Source organism: Euprymna scolopes, chromosome 5, assembly GCF_053919585.1.
Source record: "Euprymna scolopes isolate OS-2025 chromosome 5, ASM5391958v1, whole genome shotgun sequence".
In the NCBI taxonomy this organism is placed as follows: domain Eukaryota; kingdom Metazoa; phylum Mollusca; class Cephalopoda; order Sepiida; family Sepiolidae; genus Euprymna; species Euprymna scolopes.
The window spans coordinates 132106348-132121073 of NC_136486.1; the positions used below are offsets into that span (position 1 = coordinate 132106348).

At 34.1% G+C, this 14726-nt stretch overlaps 1 protein-coding gene across 2 annotated transcripts in view; it reads left to right on the forward strand.

The window, feature by feature from the left end:
- The window catches only part of LOC145276971 (ATP-dependent chromatin remodeler CHD1L-like), a 144901-nt gene that overhangs the window by 48225 nt on the left and 81950 nt on the right, over positions 1 to 14726 (forward strand). The window lies entirely within an intron of this gene.

The window sequence follows — 14726 nt, forward strand, 5'->3', positions numbered from 1 at the left end:
AATTTCAAAATAGTCTAAAAGAAAAATACTCAAATCTGGAAAACAAAATAGAAATAACAAATCCAAACAAAGAAAATAATATTCCATCCACAACAGAACCATTAAAAAAATCTGCTCAATATACCTCCCCCCCCCCCATGAACCATTAGACAAAAATGAACTAGAAAATTTAATAAAACAACTACCTTCACCATTCATTCTCCTAGGAGACTTTAACTGCCACAGTATGTTATGGGGATGTGAAGTCACAAACTCAAAAGGAAACAAACTTGAACAATTGATTAACAAAAATAACATGCCTTCTCAATCAAAAAAATCGACCCGAAGCCCTGAGGCGTAGTTTGAAAATAAAATCGGCCAGCCAGAATGAGTTAGTGAAAGATGTTTGAATTTATTTAAGTACCAAATTGACAGGTGAGCGTTATGACGACGACGTAGGTTTGTTTGTTATAAGCAAAGTAAAAAAAGAAAACGTTAACACTAAGCTGGAAAAAAAAAAACTAACGTAAGGCAAACGAACGATGAAAACAGAAAAATGAACACGTGAAAAATGGCTTAAATAAGCTTGTTTCGATATTAAAATTTAAAAAATCGAAGAAAAACAAAACATCTCACACCACGATTCAAACCCAAAACTTTTAGATAATGAACCAAGGCCTTAACCAACTGAGCTAAGGCGACGTTCACCAAATTTGTTCGGTTTTTCAACTATTTAAAGTAAATCAGGTCACAACGTCATCTGATGCATGCGTAGCATCTGTCATTTTCACGAGAGGACCGTTTTTGTTGAACCCGAAGGCGAAAAAATTCCATTCGTAAACGAACACAAGCACCTGGGAATCATTTTTGACAAAAAACTAAATTTCATTCCACACATCAATCACATCAAAACCAAATGTAATAAAGCATTACAACTCCTACGAGTCATCGCCCATACAGATTGGGGAGCTGACAAGAACACACTACTGAAACTATATAGAGCATTAATTAGATCAAAAATGGATTATGGTAAGCTTCATATATCAATCCACCAGAAAGTCATATCTAAAAACCTTCAACACAATATGCCACTCCGGACTAAGACTAGCACTAGGAGCATTTTCAACCTCCCCTGTAGAAAGCCTGTATGCAGAAGCACATAAAACTCCTCCAATGCTTAGAAATCAAAACCTTGGTCTAAAGTACTACACAAAACTTACAGCCCACCCCACAAACCCAGCACACAATAGCACTTTAAATCCAAACCGTAAACACCTTTTCGACCAAAAAGAAAATGCAATCAAAACCTTTGGACTTAGAATAAAATCGATTTCCAAAGAAGCAAATCTACCCATAACCAAAATTCACGAAACTGTCCTACACTCAAAACCCCTCCCTGGAAAATTGTATCCCCTAACATCGACCTAAGTTTAAGTAAATATGAAAAGAAACATACTCCTCCAATAACTTATCATGATGATCTCGATAAAATCAAAGAAAAGTATCCAGACCACACACACACATCTATACAGATGCGTCTAAACAAAATAACGCAACAGTACTCAATAAATGAATAAAAAAACAATCAAACCTCCCAAAAAGAAACCTCAATCTTCAGTGCTGAAATACATGCTCTAATCCTAGCTCTCAAACTCGCCTCCAATAACAAAAAAAAATAAATTTATAATCCTTTCAGACTCCCAATCTACTCTAAAAGTTATTAAAAATAAAAAGATGGACAACCCTCTAATCGCAAAATTACTCCAAAAATGAACTGGATTAAACAGTAAAAAAGAAATCGTTTTCTGCTGGATACCGAGCCATTCCGGTATTAAAGGTAATGAATTAGCAGATTCAGCAGTAAAAAACGCCTTAAATCTCCCAATCGATGCAAATTTTAAAATTCCATACATAGATCTAAAAATAAGTATCAACGCATATACAACAGAGAAATGGCAAACCTACTGGAATGAACACCCTAACACCAAACTTCACGAAATCATGCCAAAAATCAAAAAACAAGAACAAAATACAAAACTAAACAGAAAAGAAGTCAAACTAACAAGAATAAAAATAGGCCATACTCACTTAACCCACTCATATCTCCTAAAAAAAGAAAGCCAACCCATCTGTATACCTCATCAAACACCACTCACAATCAAACACATATTAATTGAATGTACTGAATGATAAAGAAAACAATATTAAAGAGTTATTTGATAAAAACAATCCCCACACCATACTCTCCAATCTTAAAAAAATTGGCCTTTATAAAAAAATTTAAAAAGAACCCTTTATACAGCGGTCCTGGATATGACCTAAAACTATATCCGATGGTGAGGCCCCAGCTTGCGGGCCTTGGGGAATGTGGAGCCACCCTTTAATTGACATTGTTCCCAGGTCCACTCTGACCCGGAGTGGTAGTACCTGTTAGGAAAAATAGAATCCGACTTAAAAAAAACAAATTTTGAAATCCACCTGTCTTGATATCACAAAACTTATGTATTGCAGACATTATTTTCTATTCATTTATTTTTTTCCAGGTTTGACTAAATTTCTGAGCATTTCAACTGCACTTATCTTTCTTTTGCTCTTTTTTTCTGTTGGGGTTTTTTTTTTTTTTTTGCTCCAAATTATATCTGCACTATTAACTAAATACTGGAAAATGCTTTTTCTCAGTAGTATGCATTATTTCTTAACAAGTCTAAACTTAGTACCTAAGCCAAATTGCTCTACTCTTAACCAGCTTTTAAACGGGTTCTTCCAAAGTAAATTAATACAAAAAAAAAAAAAAAACACCCAACCTCACAAATTGAAGTTCCATTACAATATTGTATAAAGGTAAAGCTCGAATGCTCAAATCATTCTCTATCGAGGTTAGATGAAGCCAAAAAGAAAAAAAATATATATTTACGCATAACTGAGGGAAGATTATTTTCAAATATTCTTCTAAACTGAGAACGGAGTAACGGACTTTTAAGTAGATATTAATAAGTCCTTACATTTTTATTTTATTTTTATTTTTCTCTATTTATTTATTTTATTTTATTTTATTTTTTTTTAAATGGAGAGTAGGTAATACACTGTGGTTGTGTTATCGGCAGCTCCAGTAACTCTTGCTTCTCCTTTTGTGCCCCTCAGTTCTCATTTCCAATGAGTGATTTTTCTGACAAAGGGTGAAGAAAAAGCTGCTTTCCAGGTCGGTAATACTTTGTGAACAGTAGCCTGAGATGTCGGAAATTTTTCTGTTTCTATGTCTATCCTTGTGGTCACGTCACTAGTAAGGGTGCTGGAGGTAAACGTTTTATCTGGGCTGACGTTACCCGCCAGATAGTCAGGGACCCGAACCTTGGTTAACCACTAAGGATGCTGTTCTATCAGCAGGTGTAAAGTACTGGGGCTGCTGTATTGCCATTGGGTGAATGGATTCTGGACCATGCAGTGAATTCTGGTGGGGCCTCTCGATGCCATACTAGTGGGTAATTGTTACGGCTTTACTTTATCATGTGCTACAAAAAAAAAAAAAAAATTTCCTCTCTTTCTCTCTCTTACTTTCCCTCTCTGTCCTACTCTAACCAAGTCTGTCGAACTGTTCCACAAACCCCAAAAACTCAACATGAAATATCTCAAAAAAAAAAAAAAAAAAAAAACATGAATAAACCTAGAACCCCATCCTCCAACATAGATCCCTACTACCATGTCTACTTCTCTAACATCAGAGGTCTACATTCCAACCTTCCAGAGGTTGAAACCCAATTACAGGAGACGAAACTGGACTTACTCTTTCTAAGCAAAACTGGCATAGGGCCGACCACTTCCCTAGATGAGTTCATAATAAAAGGATACTCTAACTTAACATCTAAATCTGACCCCCCCAAGATCGCCATGGACATGGAATATGCGCCTACATTAAAGGTGGCTTCCCATGTGGTAGAGATATCTCCAGAGAAGACCCTAATTTACCTTATATGTGCTTCCGGGTTGCGCTTGCTTACACCACCGCATTCATATTTGCTCTCTATCGTCCCCACAACAGCGGGGTTACTGTCCTTAAGAGTATATCTGAGAAAATTGACCTCATCCTGTCTGCTCATCCTTCAGCTACCATTCACATTTGCGGTGACTTCAATGTCCATAATGTGGAATGGCTGACCCACTCAAATAAGACGAGTGATGAGGGGAGGTTCTGTCATGATTTTGCCATTGGCTATGACCTCACTCAAATTGTTCATGAACCCACCCGTGTGCCCGTTACTACTGGTCAGTATGCAAGCCTTCTAGACCTTTTTCTCACAACTTCCCCTGAGCTATATTCATGTTCCGTTCTATCTCCCCTGAGATCCTCCAATCACACAGTTGTATCAGTTAAGATAAAAATGAAATTCAATAAGTCTTCAGATGTACCTCTCCACCGTACTGTATATCGATACGCTATGGCTGACTGGGATAGCTTCCGTACATTCATATCTGATCTACCTCTGCATTCCATGTTTAAAAAGGATGTGTCCTCTATAGTATCAGACCTGACCGAATGGTTAATTATAGGCATAGACCGATTCATACCATCCAAAAAATTCCAACAAAAACCTAACAGCCAGCCATGGTTCTCCCCAGAATGTGCCGCTGCCATTGCGCACAGAAATCACTTTTTCCATAGCTACCAGCGTAATAGATGTACTGAGACTAAAGCTGCTTTCAGGACTGCCAACAACCACTGTAAAAGTAATAAAAAATGCAAGAGAGCTATATGCTCAGTCCGTCAAATCCAAAGTAGCTGAGCAGCAGCTTGGTTCCCGCCAGTTTTAGCAAATAGCAAACAGGATCCTGAACAGAAGCGTGCATTCCATCCCAACCATCATCAATGGACCTGAGGTCATCTCATCAGCATCAGACAAGGCCAAACTATTCACCAAGAACTTTGCAGCTAACTCTATCCTCTTCGACGAAGGTCATCAACTCCCCTTATTTCCTCCTACAACAGACAACACCTTATCCAACATACAAATATCTGTGCACGAGGTCACCAAACTAATCAAGAACCTTGATTCCAGTAAAGCAACTGGCCCAGACGGCATTCCAATTATAGTGTTGAAAAAGCTTCGCCCAGAACTTGCCCCATACTTACAAAACTGTTTAAGCGTTGCCTTAAGGAGAAGTGCTTTCCAACACCTTGGAAAACCTCGTCAGTATGCCCTGTATTTAAGAACTTGGGTGATAAATCATCCCCCTCTCAGTACAGACCAATAAGTCTCTTGTGTGTCATGAGTAAGTTAAAAGAAGTAGTCAACTACCTCAGCAGAAATAACCTCCTTGGTGACATGCAATATGGTTTCCATTCTGCTAGATCTACAGCTGATGTGCTAACAGTTATATCCCATAGGATTAGTGAATCTCTTAACAAAGGTTTCCTTTCTAGGGCAATTGCTCTTGACATATCAAAAGCCTTCGATAAGGTTTGGCATAAGGGCCTACTTCACAAGATTTCCAGCTACAGTATGACTGGAAATGTTTTCTCAATAATTAAATCATTTCTCTCTGATAGGTTCATAAGAGTAGTAGTTGATGGGCAGAAATCAGAGGCCCACAGTATTAATGCTAGAGTCCCCCAGGGGTCCATCCTGGGCCCAACTCTCTTCCTGATCTACATCAATGATCTCTCAAAACACATACTTAATTCATTCGTTGACATCTATGCTGATGACCCAACCATCTACGGCAACACATCAAAGGCCGTAAATGACAAAGCTCTCTCTGATTCCCTCTCTTCTGATCTTGGGCACATCGTTCAATGGGGGAAGAGATGGCTGGTTACTTTTAATGCATCTAAAACCAAGCTCCTAACTTTACATAATTAATGCTCTGTTCCTCATCTAGCATCAATTGAAATGGATGGCTCTCGTCTTGGTGAGGCTTCATGTTTTGACAAGCTCCTGGGTTTGACCTTTACTCCTGATCTGAAATGGAACACGTATATAAATGTTGCCCGGGCCGCTGGGAAGGTAGGATCTTTCTACCGCTCCAGAAGATATCTCACTACTGATACAATTCTCTATCTGTATAAAAGCCAAGTACGTCCAAAGATGGAGTACTGCTGCCACATTTGGGCTGGAGCTTCAAAAAACAGCCTATCCTGCCTTGACAAAGTACAAAATAGACTTCATGGCTTAGTGGGGGATGCTCTCTTCTATTCCCTTCAACCTCTCTCCCACAGAAGAGACGTTGTGAGCCTGTCTTTGTTTTATCGTTATTTCCATGGCAAGTGTTCGTCTGAGCTCCAATCTCAGGTCCCCCCCTCGCCAATCCTTCATGATAAACACCCGTCTAGCTAAAACCACTGTCAGTAATTTCCCCCCACTCTTTATCTGTGCCTAAATCAAAACGTAGATTTCATGAACATAGCTTTTTTTCTGAGAAGTGCACATCTGTGGAATTCTCTTCCGTTTGCCTGTTTCCCACCTGACTAGAACTTGGACGTCTTCAAGTCCAACATAAACAATTTCCTGATTAATCGCCTCCTTAAGTAAGACACTTTATCAAATCTCCAATACCAACTATTACTATGATATTATCCCATTGATTATTGTACACAAAATAACCCTTATTCCCGAGTGGCTTACGGGCCTTGATAAGTGGTGATCCCCAGGTAAAAAAAAAAAAAAAAAAATACATATACTCCATTAAAAAATTGTTCCTCAAAATCACTAGATTCGGCATTAAATAACCTGAAAAAGTTGATATGCCGTAAAACAACCAACCAACCAAGGGCATGGTATTAGTGGTAAGTTTCTTGACATTAGATCTTTGCAATCTGATCGAAAATTGCAAGTAAATTTAGATGGTGTCTCTTCATCCTCTTTCCCTGTGAATGCTAGTGTTCCCCCACAGCTCTATTCTAGGCCCAGCACTTTCTTTTTTATATCCATGATCTTCCATGCTGGTTATACCACTTTTATTCTAGCAATACATTTGGAAAAATTGAAAACGCTTAAAATATTTCAATGATGGCATGCATAGAGCTTGATCAAAGGAAGAATCATTTTAAATCTTTAAAATTTGACCAAAAATAAGGAAGTTATGGAAATTTTTGTGTGCCTTGCACATTTGAATATTTTTCCCTCTTTAAGACCATATGTATTTTATCACTTTTTTTTTTTTTTACACCATTTTTTCAGTAAAAATTCTGTATGTGTAAAAACACAATATTAAGCAATGAAATTTGCCATATAATACTTTTGTGCAAGGAATCCGAATTTGGCACTGAAAATCTACAAAAATAAATCTAAGTAATCTGCAGTAAATGCACATAAATATGCTGCAATATCATAAAAATTCCATGTATGCATTAAAAAAGAAGGAAGTTAAAAAACTTAAAGTTGAATTGTAATGCATTTTATGTACAAGAAACTGAAACTTCATATTAGGACTGTTAGAAATGAATATATTGCAAGATTTCTTTTAGTATTATTGTAGCTTGAAACCTGCTAAATTGCCCTCATCTAAAATATCTGATTCTCCCTTTTTTTAGACAACTAGCGGGGGTACCCGGCATTGCCCGGGTGTTTGGAGGTGTGTGTGTGTGTGTGGAAACTCCGGGGTGGGGGTTAAAAAAAATGTTTTGGTAGGTAAGTATGAGGATCGAACCCGAACCGTTGAAGCAAAGTTGTAAATTAAAGTGTGAAAAAAAAAAACGTGCGACGTTAACGATTGCCCCACAGCGAGATGCTAACGGAAACGCGTTTGAATTTATTTAATTACTTGGATTTGGCAGGTGCCCGTTTTAATGACTTAATGAGGTCAAGTTTGACTGCGGGATAGTGTTTCATTTACTGCGGGAACGCTTCCCAAGATGTTACAGGAAAAAGACTAATCCACATGTGGCGAGCGACAAATGTTGAATATTTATCTTCCCAAAGTCAAGCAAATTAAATAGACAGTCGAGCTTTGTTGTTAACTCTGAGATATTACGATTTATATGTGATATAAAAAGTTTTAAAAAGTTGTTAGGCGAGCGACCGCTTCTCTGAAAAAAAGCCTTTGGTAGACATACAGAAAAAGCGAACACACATACAAACATAGATACATTTTTGCTTTCATATTTATAGATTACATATGAACACATGGAAAAACTTGGCAGAAATAAAAAGAAAAAACAACAAAAATATAAATTTAATATAAGAATTTAATGTAAAATAATCTTTGATCTTAGGGCAGTTAACCATTTTTTTGTATCTAGAAAATAATCCTATAAGTTTTTTTTTTTTTGTTTTTTTTTATATATAGACTAGTGTTTTAAGGAGGTATTTGTAGAAGGAGGCTTACCACTTGAATTTCAGATTAGTGGTAGAGCTAGGAACACCCTGAAAACTTGGCAGAAAAAAAAAATTCTTTTAGAGTGAGGAATTGGTTTCACATAAATTTATTATAAAATAATCCACCATTTTGTAAGCCATTCTAAAGTTTTGGGGCAGTTAATTTATTTTTATATGAGAGACAAATACTTTTTTTTAGACAATTATGTGTGTTTTTAATTGTTTCTGCAATGAGGATGGTTTGCCACTTGGACTTAGGGTTGGTGGTAGTTATAAAACGTTTTTTTTATTTTGAAGTGGGTGCCATTTAGACTTAAAGGAGATTATTTTAGGGGTGGGACTTGTCACTCAGATTTAAGGTTAATGGTAGGACAGGTTCAAGGAAGGCACATTTAGGAGGTGGGTTGGTCATTCAGATCTAGAGTTAGTGGTAGCATATTTTTATATATATATATATCTATACTCCTATAAATTTTTGTTTTTTTGTGTATTGATATTCATATTAAAAACCCTTTCTTCTATTTATTTAAAAAGAAAATACAACTTTGTTATATGTGAGTCATGGAATTGCATTCATCTACAGAAGATCTAGCTAATTTGCATATTCTTTTAAACATTCATTTTAATTAATATTAATTTTTTCGTTTTTCTTATGGGATGATTATCTTTAGTTAACTGTTACATGTAATTATGTTCATGCAGATATTCTACATGCTTTATACTTGCGTAATATTTGCATAAAAAGGTTATAATAAATACAAACCTCTTTCTGTATATCTATATATCTATAAAAGTGAACGTGTCTGTGTACATTTCCCTACGCAATAACTCTGTCAATTTTAAGTCTACAGACTCGAAATTTGATATACAGGGTACTGAGATTTGAGAAAATCTTTGTAATCTGTTTTCGACCAGAAATTTGGCTGTTAAGGGGTCAAAGTTCAACGATTTGACCTTTGAGAACTCTACCAAACTCCTTCGCCAATTTTGGGTATAAACAATTGAAATTTTAGATATAGGTTCCTTGGACATGGATCTAACTTAATAACTTGATTTGAGCCCAAGACAAATGTTAAAGGGTAATAATAGGGGTCAAAGTTTTAAAAAAAATTTGACCTCTGCGGTCTCTATCAAATTACTCAGACAATTTCTGGTCTAAACATTTGAAATTTTACATAAAGAGTATTCAGAGATAGGGCAAGCTTTTTAATCGGTTTGGATCGAAAATTTTTTGTTACCAATATATAAATGTATGTATGTTTGCATGTCTGGCAAAAACTTTTGACAGAGGCAACGGATTTTTACAAGATAAGTATCATTTTGAAGTTCGACCTTTCAGACGACAAATATTGAATATTTGGCTAAAAACGTTAATATCTTCACCTTCAACTTGGCACTTTTCTACAGGGGGAGGGGGGGTCGCTTTTTTCGCCGATATTTTCAAAAGTCATCCTCTTTCGATTGTCTAGCCTTAATTTAAACCTACGTCACTTCCAGTTTGGCAGTGGTCATAACAGCAAAGACGTCAGATTTTTTTCCCGTTCTTTTCCTCCTTTGCAGTACGGGTTTGAGCCAGCCTTCCTACTACCACCTTTTTTTTTTTTTTCTCAACATGCACCTCCAAACACCCGGGCAACACCGGGCTGAAATGCTAGTGCATATATATATATATATATATATATATATATATATATAAATAATATAAAGCTGTGTGTGTGTCTGGTCACGAATAGGCTTCTATCTGGTTGACTATTTTAAAAAACTGATTACATATGATAGATGTATCGAGACACAGGAATGGTTATGTTTGATCTGGCAGAACGATGGTTCATTAAAATTGTGGGGTCTGCGTACGTGCCTGGTCCACAAAGTATGGAAATTAAAAATTTAAAAATTAAAAAAAAACGTTTACAAGTGTTTTTGATATAGATGTACATAAGAATACTTTGATAAGTATGTTTTATCTTAAATAGGGATGATATAATAAAATTGTGGGGTCTGTGTTCACGCCTGGCCTCCATAGAATGAAAATAAGCACAAACTTTAATAAAGACTTTTCATATCTATCTGCGTAAGTATACTTTCATAATTATGTTTCAGTTTGAAGAAATATGGTATAATAAAATTATGGGGTGTTCGTTTTCTTTCTTTTTTTTTTTTTTTTTTTTTTCACTAAGATTTTTTATAGTATTCACATATAATCACGTAAAAGATTAGAATCTTATTTTTTTTTAATTGGCAGCTATAAAGTCATTTATTACTACAATTAAAGCTTTACAGTTAAGCATGTTTGAAAACCAATGTCTTAAAGGAAATTCTATAAAAAAAATCTTAAACCATATTAATTTTAAACAAGTTTTTATTTTTTAAAATAAACGTAATTCACAAAACTCGTTGCTTTAAACTCAAAGGCTACTGCTGCTTCAGCACGTTGAATATGAGCGCTACTAGTTACATTGTTTACTTTTGTTGAAAATGGGTTAACATTTTAAGGAGAGCGTCATTAAAAACCGCCAGTACTAAAAGAGGAATCAACATAGAATTATCATTTTAATGTATAAAAATAATAAAAACATTATTTTATAGTTGGAGTGCAAAAAATATTTAGAAAAAAATGTTCGAAGCGCATCATGTTGAAGTCTTCTTTTTAAGACAACAAAAAAATAAATGAACTGATTTATTTTGTTCTCTGACAATAAGTAAGATCTATATTTTTTTCTGATTGTTTTCTAAATTTCATGACAAAATTTCTTATTGAGAAATGATACTGAGGTTTAAAACCCCGAAGGGGTAAAAAAGAAAAAAAATCTGACGTAAAATGGCCATTTCATAGTGTCACCATTTCTATCATTACTTTCCTAAAAACTCTTCAACTATATCATGTAGATTATTATTTATTAAAGCACATGAAAGGATATTCATTTCCGAACAAAATGGTGGTATTTTGAAGACTTTGTCTTTTGGTTTTGAAAATAAGGCTCTTTTAGTAGAACTACCCTGAAATTTTGAAATATCTAAAGCCTTTTCTATGGTCGATGGGCATAACTTTTTATTGTGGTATTACTACCTGCTCATCTCCCTGAGATCAGTTGAAATATGCAGCTGATTTAGAAGTTGACCTGAGTTCAGTTGCGGATTGAGGTACAAACTGTTTTGTTTCATTTAATTATGATAAGACTCAGTTTGTGTCTTTCAATTTTTTTTTTTTTTTTTTTTTTTCTTGAAATTTATATGAATGGCTCTATTCTTGAGGAGAGATCGATTCTGAAACTTTTTGTTCTTTCTTCCCATTAAATCTTTCTTGGAGTCCATACATTAGAACCATTGCTCCTTCTGCTTCTCATAAAATCTCTACAAATCTACTATCCGACCTTCAGATTCTTGATAAATATAGCATAGTGAGAAAACATATACGGCACAATCCTGTTGACTCACCGGTTCTCGCCAAATCATTGAAGTTAAGCAACATTGAGCCTGGCCAGTACCAGATGGGTAACCATTTGGAAAGGCGAGATTCTGTATGCACCGTGAGGTAAAATACCAGGTTGAGAAACTGGCGCGGTCTATCCTTCTCTCGAAGGTAGATGGGACTCTCTTAAGCCATGGTAGGCACCCCATCTAGTGATGGCGTCATGATAAAAAATGCCTTTGATAGCCTTGGTGAAGCATCAATTATTCAGCTACCGACAAGATTTGAATTGCACTACAAACTCGTGTAGTGAGTTCAATCTCGGCTGCGGCTGCCCTGGATGGATGGAGAAAACATAAGAAATAATGTAGCGCCCATACAAGTAAAAATGAAAATATGAACATCAAAAGACGGTTTATTTTAAAATAGTTTTATTATAAAAATTATACATTTATAAGGAGAATTGTCGATAAGGGATGATTATCTATATGACGAGTAATATGTGATGGGGCTATATAAAAAAAAAAATGAACAAAATTGTTAATGTATCAGACTGTAGGTGAGAAAGTCTATTTATCAGCTGATGTGACTCTTTTGGGGGTTTTTATGCATATTTTCCACTGAGGAGGTATAAGGACAATTAAAAAAAAAAAATTAAAAAAACATGCATGCAGAGAACTACTATAAAAATGTCAATAATGGTCTGAAACATGTATGTATTGTGAAGAAAGCTGAAACTTTGGTTTTGAAATGAGCATAAAAATGTGTGTTGTTCCTGGTGAAGCAGTACATCATAAAAAATATTTATAGCTCTAGTACGGCACTATCAAGGTATCTTAAAAAACTTTGTTGATATCTATATTTGATTACTAAATTGGGAAACTTATTTCAATGATAAAAATATATACAGATACACGCACCCACATATATATTATTATAAGCTCTATTTCCTATTTGGTATTATCGAGCTTTTATATCTGGCTGAGATAAGTTTATAAATATTAATTCTTTAATATTTATAATTTACTTTAATTTTACCATCTTGGATCATTTTCGTAAATTCAATTGTAATTTTCATTATATATATATATATATATATATATGTATCCGTGTTTGTGTGCTATAGAAATTGATATCCTAACAGTTAAAACACTCATTAAGTTTCCATAAGGGTTCTATTTTTCAAAGAATTCAATGACACCATTGAAATTTTCCTTAGATTCTATTGGGGTCACTAGAGGCAATTACTAGTTAGGTCCATAAAATAAATATATTATCACATAAAAAACGAAATTCATTTTTTAAGAGATCTTGTTTCATAAAAAGATTTAATGTAGCAAAAAATATTTCCGAATATATTTAAAAACAAAAAAAAGTGAATATTTTAAAGAATTATTTTATTTTATAAGATTTAAAATAATTAAATAGAAAAAAATTATCCATTTTGCCGTTATACAGCTATAGGGTATATTTAAGCAAATCTTGTTTTTTTTTTTGTTTTTTAAATAGGTATAATTCAGTAGATGAATTCTATCAGTATTTTTTAATTTTTCTCCATGATCTTTTTTGTGCTAAAATCAAAAAATATTAATATATGTTCTATATGCATCATAAACGTTTTTGATTCTTCATCAAATCATCATCAGGTGAAAAAGCAAGCGATCAAAAAAGCTGGATAAATGAAAACAAAATTTAGAAATTAGAGAAACCGGCATATGAAGTCAGATGCCAATAGAACATTTTCACACTATTTCAGGAAAGACATTAACAATTTCAGTTATGCATTTTAAAACGTTATATATATTTTTTTTTCAAATAAAGGCTGCGAATTTGTTCATAATACTTAATTCCTGCAGGAATTTTTTTTACTAAACAAGATTTTGAACTCCTTCATCTGTTGTTGGCGCTGATGAACAAATTACTGTTTCTGTTGAATTTTTTTTTAGTTCCAGATTTTGTTCCATGCATTCATGTGGTTTTATTTTTAAAAGTAACTCATCATTATGACGGTAAACTGCAGATTTTTTTTTTTTTTCAGTTATACTTCACTCACAAGATCTTATACATTATTCTCCATCCCAACCCCTGAACAACACTGGGCACTAAGCTAGTATAGATGTATTAGTGTTGGGACAGTTAATCGGAATCATTAAAATCAGAACTTTTGGGTGAATCAGAAGAGGAAAAATTATGCCTATGCCAAAAATGATTTTTTACTTAATTTTCCAGTGTTGGTGCTAATAAAATATTTATTCATGTTAAACTATCAGTAAAACTAAAATCTATAGATCAACCGCCTCATAAATGGATTTTTACATTTGCAAAAATATATGTATACATTACATAGGTTTTTATAGCAATCTATATGCCTACAAAATTATTTTTCTTGATTTGCATTGATATTAAATACCTACTTTTTTTATTTAAAATTATTGAATCTAACTTAATATACTCGGTCATGGATGTACAAGCAACTTCATTAAGGTTAACTGATATGCATATTCCTTTTAAAAATGAGCTTTAATCAATTAATTCCACGTTTTTATGGGTTCTGATTAGATGATTGGTTTCATTTTACTATTACATTGAATTCTTTTTATGCATAGTTTCTGCATTATGCATAATTTTGTAGAATTTAGGATGAAAGCGTTCTGAGAACTAAGACTGAAGCGGTAAATAACGACTATGGCTCGAACACTTAATGTTTTCATTTCGATTACAGCTGATGGCACCGGAGTCATTTCTTTAACTTTTGAAATCATTACATATATTGGGTACAATGTAACAATCAGTAGAGAATTTGCTCTATAATAATAACTGCAAAATCTGCATAAATGAAAATATATTAAGCATATTTTATGATCAGGTAACGCCGGGTGGCCTGTTAGTTTAAAATAAAGCACAACAACTCTATAGCTATTTAGATATTTTAAAAGAATCAGAATCAGTAATTGTAGTGGAATCATAGAGAAATTATTGGAATCACTCATCAATGATATGTATTTAAATTTTTTTGTTTGTTTTTATTT